Source organism: Anastrepha ludens, chromosome 3 (assembly GCF_028408465.1).
Source record: "Anastrepha ludens isolate Willacy chromosome 3, idAnaLude1.1, whole genome shotgun sequence".
Taxonomy (NCBI): Eukaryota; Metazoa; Arthropoda; class Insecta; order Diptera; family Tephritidae; genus Anastrepha; species Anastrepha ludens.
The window spans coordinates 61,120,370-61,136,797 of record NC_071499.1 but is presented as its reverse complement, the minus strand read 5'-3'; the positions used below and the strand labels follow the sequence as shown (position 1 = coordinate 61,136,797).

The following is a 16,428-nucleotide window of genomic DNA, read 5'->3' as shown; positions in this document are numbered from 1 at the left end:
GCAAAAGAAAAAAACATATTTTCATGTAATGTTAGCCGACCCTGCTCTGCAGAGGAGCTTGCAGTTATTTCTGCATATTTACTAGGAAAATGAAAAACAATTATTTTGGTGTTATGCCACTCTTGCAGCAAATGAGCGATAAATCTACAGGTATATCTTTGCATACATTAATAAAGTGGATTTGTTTCGTAAAAATATATTGAACTTTTGCTATTTGCGGGGTATTTGGTCATAGCATGTGCATGTGTTTGTAGACACACACACACACACAACGTGGTTTTGGAAAAGTGTGGCTTGTTTAAAAATTATGCTAATTTCACAAAATCAACGTTGACGCAAATATGCAAATGTTTTTTTAGCTGAACAAATAAATCAGATTGCAAATTTAACAAATACCTACATTTGGATAGATAAATCAAATAAGATTGAATTTTGAATTATTCGCATTTTCATTTTTAAAATCATTTATAGAAGTAAATGTAACTGATTTATTATTGAATTTATATTTATTGTTTAGTTAAGAAAATATTGCAAAATTGCATAATTTAGTTTGGCAATTAAAATATTGATAATAAAAATAATATTTTTTTTTTGTTTTTCTTTACAGCATCCACAAATTAGTTCAACGCTTGCAGCTGTGAATTTTTGCAACCACAAAGAATTAATAAACATTAATTGGTGCCTTATCAGTACTAAAGGTATGTATTGCACAAGTAGTTTTTCATGTTAAACAAATAAGTATGTATGCACACAAGTACATAGCTTTGCGTGTAAAATACATGCATATACAAGGTGGCGCAAAATTAAGCGATCATTTGTTTTTGAAAAATTTTTTCACTAAATTAAAAAATAAATAATTGTGATTGATGGAAATATTTATTTTGACCGTTAAGCGCGCCATTGTTGTGCCCCATATACAAGGTGGCGTGAAATCAGTCATTCAATTTTGATTTTGAATAGGTTAGCTTAGGTGAAGTTAGCCTGGTTGGCAACAAGCCACGCATAGACCTTTTGGTCCCTAGCGATACCAGATGGATAGCGTCCTTGATTTTGAATAACTTTTTACTAAGTAAAAATAATAATTTTGAGTAATGAAAATCTAGATTTTGATCATTACGCGCTTCATTGTTTCTCTATTTGTATGCTGCAGTTCGCAAGTATCAAATATGATTGAGGTATGACGCCATTTGCAAAAATTATGGTTCTGTAAATAGAGTGAGTAATTTTGCGCCACCTTGTATGTACTATATGTGCGTAGACAATATATATTATCTATCCATGCCAATCTGTGTTAATAAGCGTTTACATATACCTATGTTCTCAATAATAGCAGCGTGAAAGTTGTGTACTGTTTTTTTTTAATTTTTTATAAACTTGTTTTTAATTTTTTACTATGAATAAGTTCGTGCGGTTTTTTTTCGAAATTTGAAACTTTATTGACGTAAAATGGTTACAAATTTAATATTCAAAATATTGTCCATCGCTTACTACTACTTTTTCCCATCTTTCTGGCAATTCACGGATTCCCTTTGTGAAAAATTCGGTCGGTTTTGCCGCAATCCACGAATCGATCCATTTTTTGACTTCATCGTAATTACGGAAGTGCTGGTCAGCCAGGCCATGTTGCATCGATCGGAAGAGATAGTAATCGGATGGCGCAAGGTCTGGACTATACGGCGGGTGGGGTAGGACATCCCATTTGAGCGTTTCTAAGTATGTTTTGACCACTTGTGCAACATGTGGCCGAGCATTGTCATGTTGCAAAATAACTTTGTCGTGTCTATCGGCGTATTGCGGCCGTTTTTCTCGCAGTGCTCGGCTCAAACGCATCAATTGTCGTCGGTAGACATCCCCCGTAATCGTTTCATTCGGTTTCAGTAGCTCATAATACACAACACCCAGCTGGTCCCACCAGATACACAGCATAACCTTCAGGCCATGAATATTCTGCGCCGACGTCGATGTTGAAGCATGGCCAGGGTATCCATACGTTGCCCGACGTTTTGGATTGTCGTAATGGACCCACTTTTCATCGCCAGTCACAATTCGATGCAAAAAACCCTTTCTTTTGTGCCGTTGAAGCAGTTGTTCGCATGCCATAAAACGGCGTTCAACGTCTCTTGGCTTCAATTCATACGGCACCCAATGGCCTACCTTTCGGATCATTCCCATGGCTTTTAAACGTTTGGAAATGGTTGATTGATCAACTCCCAAAGTTTTTGCAACCTCTTCTTGCGTTTGAGCCGGATCTTGATCGAGCAATTCCTCCAATTCGGTATCCATGAACTTTGGCGGCGCACCCTCGCGTTCTTCGTCTTCCAAGCCAAAATCACCACTTTTAAAGCGTGCAAACCACTTCTGGCACGTTCGCTCAGATAGAGCATGCTCACCATAAACTTCCACCAAGATACGATGACTTTCGGCTGCTTTTTTCTTCATATTAAAATAATGAAGAAGAATTCCCCGCAAAAACACATTATTTGGCACGAAATTCGACATTTTCAAGTGTGGTAAAAATATTGTTGTTTACGCTTCAAATAAAAAACTTATACTGACGTTTGTGCCTTACGACAGTAGCTCTCCAATGAATGTTTGGAAATGTGGATCGATGGAATAATAATCAAGTTACGCCATCTGTTGTAAAACCGCACGAACTTATTCATAGTCTATTTCTTTAAATTTAAAAAAAATATTTTTTTTATTTTCTTTTCATTCAATATAAAAATCCGCTATTCAGATTGCGTGCAAATTAAAAAATATAAAACAAATTTTATCAAAATTTTGCACTTAAAAAAAGATGTTTCCAAAAATTTCCAGTATGCATTTTCATTGTCCATTGAATTTTGGTATAGTAAAGAGCAAGTTGCTTTGTTAATTTTTAATTTTTTGTTTTTTACTGGCGTAACTTTTTCCATTTTCTTCTTCTTCTCCTTCTTCTCCTACATCTTCTTCTTCTTCTTAATTGCCGCCATAACCGCTTACGCGATTTCGGCCGATCTCCACCTGATCCTTTCAACGCAGATGAGGCCTTCCTCTTTCTCTGCTACCACCAGCTCGTACCGCATCGAATACTTTTAGGGCCTGAGCGTTTGTATCCATTCGGATGACGTGACCCAGCCAGCGTATTCGCTGCGCTATGCCTGTGTCATCGCGAAGCACCTACAGCTCATTACTCCATCGCCGTCACAAACGTGCAAAAGTCAAAAAATCATTTTGAAATAGCATAAAAACTAAATACATTCAGTAAAAACAAAGTGCGTGTAGCCTAGTAGACATAACCGAAGTGAAACTTTCAGCAGGCAAAGAAAGAGGGAAAGATCCGAGAGAGAATGACAGAGCGAGAGAGAAAGAATATATATCCAAGTAAATTCACAACATTTGCAGAGAATACAAATAGACAAAATTTACAAAAAACGGAGAAGGGTCGACCGGTGTAGGTAAACGCCGGACACAAACGTGGCAACAATGAGCACTGCTCCGAGCGTTTATCACCCGCACAAAAGGCAGCGATTCCAGGACCGCAGCAACGGCATAAATTGCCGCAAGGCAATACCAATAAACCCGACGCCGGAATGGATAGCACTTTATAGTACGCACAAGCGCTAGCCAAGAAACGGAAATAAGCGCCAAAAAGTAGGCACCAAAAAAAACGCCAGAAAAATTGGGACCAAATAACGCCGCAAACAGTAAACACCAAGGAAATATAACGCCAAAAACAGGCACCAAAAATATATTTCCTACAAGTTTGCCACAACAAACAAGCGCCAAAGAGTAGGCACCAAAAATATATTTCCTACAAGTTTGCACCAACAAACAAGCGCCAAAAAGTGGGCAGTGTTACTTCCCAGTAGAAATTACCAACCACTTAGGAAAAATAGCCTAAAGTGTATCTAAGATATATATAAGGTATAGCTCTCTCTCTCTCCTTTTCCTCTATGTTATATCTTTTTTCTCTCTCGCGGAACGAAAATGCCCAAAACGTTGCATGGCCTTGAAATTTTACTCTCCATTCTCGCTCGTCCATCGACGCCTAAGAAGTTTCACTTCAAAAATTTAAAAATCCACACGTTTTTTGAGCCACTTCAGACTTGCACTTTATTGCAGCAAAATTCACTGAGCTACAAAACCGCGTACCCAAAAATTTTCGAAAACTTCTTATCAAAAAGTCTGTGATTTTGTTAAAATTTTATTGATTTTTTTAATTTGCCAATTTGAAACTAGAATTTTTATGGTTATTTAACTGTAATAATATTAATATAATAATAAGAAAATAAATTGTCAAAACTTTTCAGTGAGCCCTGTGCCCCATGTAGATAGTACAATAATTTAGCACTGTGTATTGGCGCACATGCATATATATATATATATTGGGAGGTTGAATTAGTTTTAAAGGTGACACACAGATGGCGCTATTTATCACTTTATCGCGTTGGCAATACTGAATATATATTCATGACAAAGCCTCATCCCTAGGCTTTGTTTATCAGTATCTGTCATTTCGCTGAAGTATAAACAACGCAGTGTTTTCGTGCTCCGAGTATGTCAACTTTCGTGCCGTCGAAACGCAATTTGCGGGGAGCTTTGCTTTTCTGCTTCAATTTGAAAAAAAATACAGCCCAAGCCCGTGAATTGCTGCAGGAGGCCTACCCAGACCATACTCCGTCGATTTCAACATGTGAGTACTGGTTTCGACGATTCAAAAGTGGTGATTTTCACACCGAAGACAAGGAGCGTCTTGGCCAGCCCAAAAAGTTCGAGGACGCGGAATTGGGGGAATTGGTAAACGAGGACTCGTGCCAAACCCAAGAAGAGCTTGCTAAATCATTGGGCGTTGATAAATCAACCGTTTGCAAGCGTCTAAAAGCGATGGGAATGATCCAAAAGCAAGGACATTGGGTCCCGTACGAGTTGAAGCTGCGCGACGTCGAACGGCGACTTTTTACGTGCGAATTGCTGATCGAGCGACAAAATCGGAAGGGTTTTTTGCATCGGGTGGTGACTGGCGACGAAAAATGGATCCACTACGATAACCCAAAACGCAAAAAATCATGGGGTTTGCCTGGCCACGCATCAACGTCGACGGCCAAGCAGAATATTCACGGCAAGAAAATCATGCTCTGCATTTGGTGGGATCAGGTCGGCGTCGTATATTTTGAGCTGCTCCAACCGGGCGAAACAATCACGGGGGATCGTTACCGACTGCAATTGATGCGTTTAAGCCGGGCATTGAAAGAAAAACGGCCGGAAACGGTAAAAAGGCACGACAAGGTTATTTTGCAACATGACAACGCTCGCCGCATGTTGCTCAACCTGTCAAAAAATACCTTGGAACGCTTGGCTGGGAAGTGTTACCCCACCCGCCGTATAGTCCAGACATAGCTCCCTCCGATTATCATTTGTTCCGGCATATGAGTCTCGATTTGGCGGACCAGCGGTTCTCCTCGTACTAGGCTACCAAAATATGGGTTGAGTCATGGATAGCCAAGTAGCGGCCAGAATTTTGGAGAAACGGCATCCGGAAATTGCCCGAAAGATGGGCGAAAGTTGTAGCTAGCGATGGCCAATACTTCAAATAAAATATTTTGTACCGTTTTTTCACAATAAAGCCCCAAATCTTCGAAAAAAACCTTTAAAACTAATTCAACCTCCCAATATATATATATATATATATATATATATATATATATATATATATGTACTAAGTATATATATACATATATATATATATGCATATAAGTATTCACACTCAATATTTGCCATATGTACCTCATTAAAAACCGCCATTTCAACAAAAATTTAATATTTTCCAACAGACTTTCTATCTCTTTCACGCGAATATTTATTGCTGTGAATAATTCAGCGAACGTTTACTCTCCCATTCATTTATTTATCTGATGCTATGTTTTCTTCTTATTTTTTATTTTATTTTTTTTATTTTTATTTTTATTTTTATTTTTTGCCATAACGCACTCCTTTAATTTATTTATTTTAAACTGACTACTCGAATACCGAATCGCATTATAGTCTCACATTTTTTTTGCTCACACATACGTATGCAAGTTTGTATATATGTATGTGCATCAATTAGTTTTTTATGTTCAAGCGGGTAATACATTTTTTACCATTGGCATTTGTGACATTGTCAAAAAACTTTAGGCAAAAACAGGTGTTTTTTTTTTGTTTGTTTTCAAACTATCGGTAATTTTTAAATTTAATGCATAGTACTGTAAATGCAAAAACACATGTATTTGCTTATGTATGCGAGTCCAACTGTCCCGTAGCTGCGAAAAGTTTCATTGACAATTTAATTCGCGCAGTGATCAGAAATTTGTATAAAATGTGGTTATTTTCAACTTCATTTGAAAAAAAAAACATTCCTGTGCATCTACCATGGACATACAGACATACATATGTACATGCATAGTTAAAAAGTACGGCATACATATAATATTTTGCTTAAAAATAAAAATGAAAAAAATGTACAAGATTTATATGACTTAAAATTTGGCGCATCGAATGTAATTTGAATATTTGCGCAATTTTCACAGGCATTGCTTTCGCGATTTTATAAAAAAGCTAATTAAATCCAAATGCATACATACGTAAGCTTACTTACACAGTTTCAAATGATTTGCCGGGTTTTGGCAAGGATTTCCATAAATGACATTTTACGACTCACCTGCAAAGACACAAAAGAAGTAATAATTTCATAAACAATTCAGAATCTAATTAGTGAATAAGTTGAAATATTTTTTGTTAAAAACGGTTTTCCAAAACGGGCAAAATGAAATAGACTAAAAAACTAAATAGGTTTTTTTTTTATTTTTTAATTGAAATTCCTTTTTAAGCCACAAAGAGTGGATTGGAATGGTGGCGTGAACGGCAGCACTGATCCAAGATATTAAATTTTCAATAACTCTGCTGCATAGATCCGACTGAATTTGAGCAAATGCTTGTTTTATATTGGCTTTCAAGACTTCGGTGCAAGGCTTTTGCTTTTGCAAATTATTTTAAGGACTTTATGACTTAGTCATATTTAGAGACGTTTAATTTGTGTGTATAAAATAAATAGATAGATATTTCCAACTTGGTATAAAAGATTTTTCACAATTTTTTTCTAACTGTGCTAGGCTTTTCCGCCATATAAAAAAAATCGATCGTGTAATTTCTTTGAAAGAAAACGCGTGACACCTCGGCGACATAAAATTATCAAAATTCATCGCTATTTTCCAGTCATTTGAAACTTGTATTCCACTAAAATTCAATGGACTATAAAATTGTATACGCTGGAAAATTCTAAAAATTCTGACTAAAAAGTTGACAATATCGCTGAAATTTTTGAAAGGTATTTAAAAGTTTTGAAAAATTGTGTACGAAGTTTGATGTATATGGTTTTTGCTCTACTATAAACTTCTTCTGTTACTTGGCATCACAGTCCTTAGTGAACAATTGCTTCATTCACAACTTTGTGCCATCTGTCTCTACCTACGAGTAAGTCTACCTCCTTCCACTGCCGAACGTTAAGCTTTTCAAAGTCAACTTCCACATCTTCGAGCCATCTTTTCATAGAGCGTCCTCTTCTTCTGCCACTAACAGGGCGCAATTCAACTACCTTTCGAGTTGTTCTCTCCTTGGTCGTTCGAAGCACGTGCCCGAGCCATCTTATCCTCGGAGATTTTATAATTCTCATCACAGTTTCGTTTTTTGCTAATACTTTCAGCTCATGATTATATCTAATTCGATAGGTACTGTCTTGCAGTGTAGAAATTCATATATTTTTCGCAATATTTTTCTTTCAAATACTTTAGCTAATTAATGTCAATTGTTTTTAGCGTCCATAGTTCGCAACCATAGGTAAGCACGGGACGGATCAAGGTTTTTTATATTCTTAACTTTTGGTCGCGAGATAATAATTTAGACTTAAGCAGCTTCAAATCAGAAAAATAAGACTTATTTGCTGCTAAAACTCTATCATTTATTGTCTATGATGTATACTTATTGGCTGATGTCTTGATTCTAGTATGAACGATATTTTTCTAAAAAAATCGAAGTGTGTTCATAATTTGGCAACGGGATGTATATCGGAAGAAATCGTAGAGTTACGAATTAAGAGTAATTTGGGCACGAAAAAGTGCTGTGGATCACCCGCCATTCAATTTCCAAACTCATAGCGTTGTTGACCTGCCACTGGGGGATCGGAATTCATGCGGAGAAGCTTGGACTGCCGTACAACTTCTATTGCAGAAGCTTTGGGGATCCTGCAGAGAAAGATACTGTTGAACTTTTGATTCGCACATATCCTGGCTTGGCGGCTAGGCGCTTGAATTTCCTTAGAGTGCTTTTTTGGAGATAGCCTGAAACAGTTCCCCAGTCTATATCCTTTTTTCCTCCTCCACTGCATCAACAAGCTGTAGATGGTTTTTCTTCCTTTAAGTTTTGTAATTTTTTGCTGGTAGTGGTCCACATCATGGTATTAAAATGGTCCTCTAGTGCTACTTGGTACTCTTGCCATCTAATCTACCTGCCAACCTGCATACATTAAAGTTAAAGCGAAGACCCGGTACGCGCTGTTCTGTCGTTAAAGAAAAATACTTTTGTCTATACGAAAGTGTAGGAGATATGGAAACCATCACCTTTCAAGTTGTTGCTGTTATTGTAGCAGTACATTAGGCCCTGCCAGTGCGGTGTAGTCACTGTTCGTCATCGTCTAATGCATCTAACGGTGAGCCCAGGATTTTTTTTTTTGTCGGGACAGCTAGGAAGTGCAGACAGAATTAAATCCATTTTACGACCTCCGAAGAAATCTGAGTAGATCTTGTGGTCCCTCGGAGCCAAGACCCGGAAGAGGGGTTTAAGAGAGTCTATGAATCCTTTTAAGGACAGTCGGTTCTACGTAACCGGAAAGACCTTGATCTATATTCGGCCAAGGACTGTCACATCAGTGGCATTCTCTGTATATGCATGTTTATGCTGCTATATCAACAACAAGGTCATATGGATAAAGGGTTAGTCAGCACCTAAACAGCGCTAGTTTACTGGAGTGGGAGCCCTCGATCCGAAAAACATGAGTCATTCTGGTAGATAAAACTGGCTGCCTTGTGAATGCATCATTTTTCATCTTCATATTTGCTTCACCTTGTTCCTGTGTGCATTCCACAAAATCAGCAATTTTTTGACAAATATTGTTTTTTTTTCAAAATTTTAGTAGTTATAGAAAATAATTGGTAAATTTATTTATGCGAAATGAGAGCTACGATTTCAAACCTTTATACTCAAAAAAGATTCTGCATTTGGTTGAATGAGTTCTGATTTGTTGCAGTTTGAAAATTAATTGAGTGATTTTTTAACTATTCTTTGCTCACGATCACGCCCGCTTTGTAAGTTTATGCAATTTGTGTATCACAAAACCTTTCAACAGAAACTGGATGCCAAATACAGAACACCCTGTTCAAATCGGTAAATTTTGTGAGAAGTTATTGAATTACATTTATTCACACATATTTTTTAACTTTAATCTATTAGATGTAGAGGTGTCGGAAAGTCATGTGTTGGTAAAATCTTCGAAAAAAGTAAAACGAAACTAAGTATTGCATTATCTTCTATAGGAACTGTATGGTCCCTTGCGAAAAACCAAGGGCTTTCAAGTAATGCAATGGAAGATTCAGTTCGCTTTGGTCACCACAAACTTTTTACTTGTTCAATATGCCACAAGTACTTTTATGCATCACAGCGGCGATAAAGTTCTTATAAAAGTTATGCGGAAATATTCGGAGCTTATCCACAATTCATTCTTATCAACATTCCGGTTCTGGTAGAGGAAGTAAATTTTTGTGCAGATTTTATTTTTACAATGAATTTTTAATAATTTCGGCATACATTATAATTGATAAATTATATGCCTGCTCCGTTGGTTTAATGAAAAAAGATTTACGTTTTTATATGTATGTATGCGTTTTAGTGGGGAAGAACAAGCGCTTCTTTCGCCTTTACTTCTTTGCTTGCCTCGAGTGGCTGAGGTCAGCAGACAATCATGAATTTTTAAGGATTATTTAAAAAGAAAAAAAAGTTTAATATTTAGCAGATTATAATTGCGCAAAACAAGCCTCAAGAACGGTGTCACAGTGGATACATTGGATCTAAATTAAGTTTGGAGGAGAACAAAGACAGCCATAACTACCAACTGTTGTCACGACAGGCGGTTCTGCCTCATCGGAACGAACGGATTTATATCCGGCCACGTAGCGCTGTCAGAACTGGCAAGGACCTCTCCAAGCCGTTTGATACCAAACGAGGTTTCAGGCAGGGTGATTCGCTGTCGTTTGACTTCTTTAACCTGATATTGGAAAAGATCGTACGAGCCGCAGAACGCAGGCGCTGTTAGTTCCGCCTTTTCCACACTGGATAAAGAGGCAAAGCGAATGGATTTGGTGGTTAACGAGGACAAAACGAAGTACCTCCTGTCTTCAAACAAACAGTCGGCGCACTCGCGTATCGGTGCCACGTCACTATTGAGAGTTATGATTTCGAGGTTGTAAAAGATTTCGTTTATTTAGGAACCAGCATCAACACCGATAACAATGTCAGCCTTGAAATCCAACGTAGAATCTCTCTTGCCAACAAGTGCTACTTTGGACTAAGTAGGCAACTGAGCAGTAAAGTCCTCTCTCGACGAACAATACTAACACTCTACAAGACTCTCATCATGCCCGTTCTAACGTATGGCGCAGAAGCTTGGACGATGACAACATCCGATGAAGCGGCGCCTGGAGTGTTTGAGAGAAACATTCTGCGGAAGATTTTTAGACCATTGCACGTTGGCGACAACGAGTATCTCAGGCGATGGAACGATGAGCTGTATGAGCTTTACGACGACACAGACATAGCGTAGCAAATAAAGATCCAGCGGCTACGTAGGCTGGGTCATGTCGTCCGAATGGATACAAACGCTCCGGCTTTGAAAGTATTCGATCCGGTACCAGCTGGTGGTAGCAGAGGAAGAGGAAGGCCTCCTTTGCGTTGGAAAGATCAGGTGGAGAAGGACTTGGCTTCATTTGGTGTGTCCAACGAGAGAGAAACGATTGGCGCGCTCTATTAAACTCGGCCAAAATTGCGTAAGCTGTTAAGAAGAAGAAGAAAAGAAGAAGGACTCTCACTCTAGCAGCGTTCCCCAAATGTTTATGGGAAATAATTATGCTGTTACAATAGCAACAACGGATCTATCTTTCTTTCTAATGGCGAGATCCAGGACCAGGCACTTCTGCAACTACTGGATCGGACAGTATTCAGACACCTTCTCCTTCACCTAAAATTCCTATCCCCGAATGCCGTCATTGGGGTGCAACGGCTACTCATCCCAAACGAAGAGCTTCTGCTGCCTCGTAAGACGCGTAACTTCGGTGATTACACGGCACTGTCTGGGCTTGATGTACTGTTACAACAACAACAACTTATTTATCTACCTTATTGCGTACAAAGATTTATTTTACTACATACATATATCTGAGCATCCAAAACAGTCTTCAACGAAATCTATTCACACCTAAATATTCGCCACAATCGAGGAAATTTCCTCGCCCACGTCTTATTTTGCTAAATAAAAATGTCTTCATCTCATTTCAATAATTAATTCTATTATAAAATAAATTTACATCCCTCACTCTCCCTTTGCACCTCTCTGGCCTAGCCTTACTGGGTTAATATGTAATGTATTGTTTCATACAGAGTAAGCCGAGGATAAAAAAGAAAACAAATGTAGAAAAGATAGCACCAAAGTGACCAGTGAGAAAACAAAGGGAGAAACCAACTTTCGATTTGGCTGGCGCTGTGACAGGTTTACACAATAAATTTAATTTACCTGTTTTATCGCTATTTGTGTGTGTGAATCTTATTTTATTTTTTAATTTTTAATTTTTTTATCGGCGCCTGCCATATTTAAAGCGAAAATATGCGCGAACATTGCTTTTTATGCCAATGAGCGCGACTTTTTTCTCGCGCATTTCCGTTGCTCACAACTCGACAACTTGTCGCCAAAGCGAATGTGAATGGCCAATGAATTAAAGCGCCCTACTGCTGCAGGCGGTCGCGGTGGCCGCAGTAAATACATGCACATATATGTGCATACATTTGTATGTATTAACAATTATTTTGGTGTACGAAATTCAGCAGCAGTGGATTGGCGTTGATAGCGCAGTGTAATCAGCAACGCAATCAGAAACAACAAAAAGGGGGAAAAACAAGCGGATGGTACGGCAACTTTGGCAGCTGTGGCGGCTACAACAACGCCGTAAACATTACATATACACACATACGAAATTACAAATACCAATAAACGGTGCTGTTCTTGCGCAAAAAGCAGCCAATAAATATTATAAAATAAAAATTAAAAAAAAAAAAAAACATGAAGCTGCAATCAGCGCCAACCCTGCTGGCCATTAATTACGAAAGTGATTTTAATATTTTATTTATTCTTTATGACAATTTTGCTTTTTGGCTCGTTTTAATATAATTTCATTTCGTGGAAGTTTTTTTTACAGCAGCTTCAACTGGATTAAGAAGATTGCAAATAACAATTAAACGAAATACGAATTTAAAACGTCTTGCTGAGAAACTCGTATGCCTTTACGTAAAAATTAATGTGAATTTTTTTTAATTTTAAAGCAGTGTTAATGAAGCTATAATAGCAGACATTTAGTGGAACTTTTTTTCTGTGCTATATTTTTAATAAAAAATGTTGTGTCTTGTGCTATTGCATATGAACCAGAGGAGAGATTTTTTAAGCTCAATGTACTTACACATTTACATACATACATATATTTACTTATAAAACTTTGTCGCTTCGACTTTGATGAGCTTTGGTTAAGATGCGCTAGAAGATTTTACAGTAGCAAAAATAGTGCAAAAGAAGTTAAAGATTTAAATTTTTTTGTGCGTTTTCGTTCTTAAAGGATTTTCGCGTATTTTCTGATAAAATATATAAAAAAAAAATTTACGAAAACAAAAACAGTTACAAACGAAATTTGGAAACATTTTGGTTAAAAAAAAATGCACAATAAAAATATGGAAACAATTAAAAAAAAAAATCAAAAATTAAAAAAAAAATTAAAAATTAAAAAACAAAAATTAAAACTTAAAAATTAAAGCAAAAAAAAATAAAATTAAAACAAAACAATTAAAAATTACAATAAATCCAAAAAATTAAAAAAAAAAATTAAAAATGTTTGCAAATTTTTTTTTTATAAAATGTTTCCAAATTTTTGTTTTATTTTTTATTCTTTTTTAAGTTTTAATATTTTTTTTTTAATTTGTGATTTTTTTTTTAATTTTTAATTTTTTTTTTCAAAACTTTTTCCATCTCTTGTTGTACTTATATTTTTATTGTGCATTTTTTTTACCCAAAAATGTTTCCAAATTTTGTTTGTAACTCTTTTTGTTTTTGTTAACTTTTTTTTATATATTTAATCAGAAAATACGCGAAAAATCATTTAAAACAAGCGAAATATTTGGTTTTCAGTTTTATTGAAACTTTTTCCTTTTAAAGTGTAACCCCACGCTTTATGGAGAAAAACATTGTTATCATTTAATTTTGATTGTGAATGCACTCTTCCATTTGTTTCTTTTTTCCCGGAGAGAATATAGTGTGATTGATTCCCAAATAGAGGGGTTAATAATTTAGATTTTGTTTTGCAAGTTTTTCCCCTTGAATTGTAAAGTCACATAATTGCCTCTCTGAAAGAAAACGAAAAAAAACTTATTTAAGGGATATTTTTATTTCCGATAAAAAAAATTAAAAAAAATCGAATATTTTTGTGAAACTTTTTTTTTATTTTTTCCAAATTTCTACGTTTATTTTCTTTTTAATTTAATTTGGATTTTCTTTCTAACTTTGCTTAATTACAAAAAGCAATAAAAAAAGCGAATGTTTTTCGGAAACATTTTTTTAATGTTTTTCAAATTTCGACGTTTATTTTCTTTTTATTTTAATTTTGATTTTCTTACTATATTAATTTTTTGTAATTAAAGGGTTAGGTTTTTTTGCTCTAAAATATTACCAAAATCTTTGTGAAGAGAAAGTTATTTTTTATTTAGTTTGATTTTGAATGCACTCCTTTGCCACTCTTTCACTTATTCTACTAATTCTAGTGAGAATATATTATTTGCTTGTGGAGATAAAGAGGTCATCAGCTTACATTTTTTTCATACCGATTTTTTTTTTTTTTCAATTGTAAGTCAATAAAAAATGTCAAAACAATCCTTGTTATAAAAAAAGTTTCAGTTTTTGTTTTTGGATTTTTTCAAATTTGGTATTTTGAAATTTTCATAAAATTTTCAGCATAAATAGCTTTCAACTATCAAGTGTTCGTGCCGAAAAAAAACATTGCTTACCTTTGCCTTATATGCTTTTAAAATCCTATATACAGTGCAACAACAAAACAATAAATAACAAATAATGAATAAAATGCAGTAAATGAAATTCATAATCAAATATAATGGGGGAATCGGTACTGCAATTTGTTATTCTGCGATCCTCTACTGTTAACGTACGCATGAAAGAGATGCTCAGTAACATGTTAAATAACATAACGGGGTATTTTGAGTAATATAACATTATCATAACTACAAACTGGTATGTTATTGGGTTAACAGTTCTTTAAGGATGATTGATTACCGGGCTTGACTATTTTAAGCAAAAATGGGAGAGTAACTTCGGCTACCATGTCACTGGGTACTCGGGAGCAGAATTCTGCCCACCCAATTCGTCTTCGTATACACACGCTCGTCCAATCAGACTATGTTAATTTTTTCATATCTCCCATACATTCTCAGTTTTTTCATAAACAAATCGCTGTAATGACCCCTGCTACATCAACCAATCAGTGGATTCCTTCAAAATCACTGAGAGCCAGGTAACTGTCTGACACTGGTCACACCTTCGCTTTCTATACAGAGGGAATTGAAACGAATTTCTGAATAACACCGGGCATAGGGTATCGTATCCTTTGATATTTCAATCAGGAGTTAGTGGATATCACCCAAATATTTCACAACAAACTATTTCTAATCGCATTTAATAAATTCTCACTGCTTTTTCAATTCATACCGTTTTATGGTTAGAGCAAATAGTTTGGATTATCAGAACTTTTTTAACACGTTGAGCGTGGCACCGATATTTCTGACCCTTCCCCTAGGCCGTCAAAAAGCGGTCGCTCTTTAAAAACAAGTTGCTACATTTTGTTACACGTATAAATCCCGGCCACACTTTTGCTTAGAATGTTTCAATATACATAGCTCACTAAAAGGATATTTGACCACATTCATTCAGGTTACATCTATCTTTAACTTTAATATTGTCGGTCCCACGATAAGTGTAACGACGGTCTCCAGAGACCGCAGGCGGCCACGGAAAAGATCAATACCGGCCCCCAGCGATGGTCCTGATATATGCAAGAAAAAATTCAGAACGGTATGACTTATGTTCGCAATCGCTGTCACCTGGGCTTACTTATAAAGTTTACTTGCAATCCCGAATGGCAGCAAATTAAGAACGAGCTTTTGAGGGCAAACGTTTTAGGATCGCCATGATATAATTGCAAGAGTTTTTCATCTTAAAATGAAAAGGCTTATAAATGCAAAATTTTTGGCAAAGTTAAATTATTATTTTTTTTAGTTGCTATCGCGCTGGCTTTGGGCGCATTGTGCCGAAGCGAAGTTAAGTATAAGGATTTCCAAAAAGAGGTGTTATTTTGATATTCAAAGAAAAATGCTTTGTTTTAGTATAAATGATCGGATGTTTATTTCATTATAAAGAGGAAGGTATGCCGTTAATAGTGGAAAATAACATCAGGCAAATGACCACCACGACCACGCTTACCGGACAATATCCTCTTCATGAAATTTTCCATAACCGAATTGCAAAGTGGCTGCCCTATGTCCTCGATAGCTTCAGGAATTCCATCTTTGAGGTCTTGAATTGAACCTGGGCAATTGGCGTAGACCTTCTCTTTCACGTGGCTCCAAAGAAAAAAGTCACAAGGTGTTAAATCACAAGTACTCGGTGGCCAATTCTGATCACTTCTTCGAGAGATAATACGGTCCGGAAACTTTTCCCGTAAAAGATCAATGGTTTCGTTGCTTGTGAGGCACGTAGCGCCGTCTTGTTCAGAATAAACGTTGTCCAGATCAATACCATCCAATTGCGGTCATAAAAAATCGTTAATCATCTCTCGATAGCGCAATCACATTCAAAACAACACCTGGTATTGGAAAACCCTTTATATTCCCTGAAGTACCCAGAAATATGTAATTATAAATTACCCTTTTTTTGTATGCAAAAAGTAAAATGTGAAGTAAAATAAGAAAAGTTGGTTTTTGGTTTTTTAAAACTGCATATTCGAAAAGAAAATGCATACAGGCCTGCTAATAACTGCATAA

The 16,428-nt window shown here is 36.2% G+C and overlaps 1 protein-coding gene across 1 annotated transcript in view; it reads left to right on the top strand.

Moving 5' to 3' along the window:
• LOC128858064 (protein folded gastrulation) overlaps positions 1-16,428 on the top strand; it is a 139,787-nt gene that overhangs the window by 57,235 nt on the left and 66,124 nt on the right. Inside the window, exon 2 of the mRNA XM_054093998.1 lies at positions 608-698. The gene's annotated coding sequence lies outside the window, so the exon portion shown is untranslated. The remainder of the gene's footprint in view (positions 1-607; positions 699-16,428) is intronic.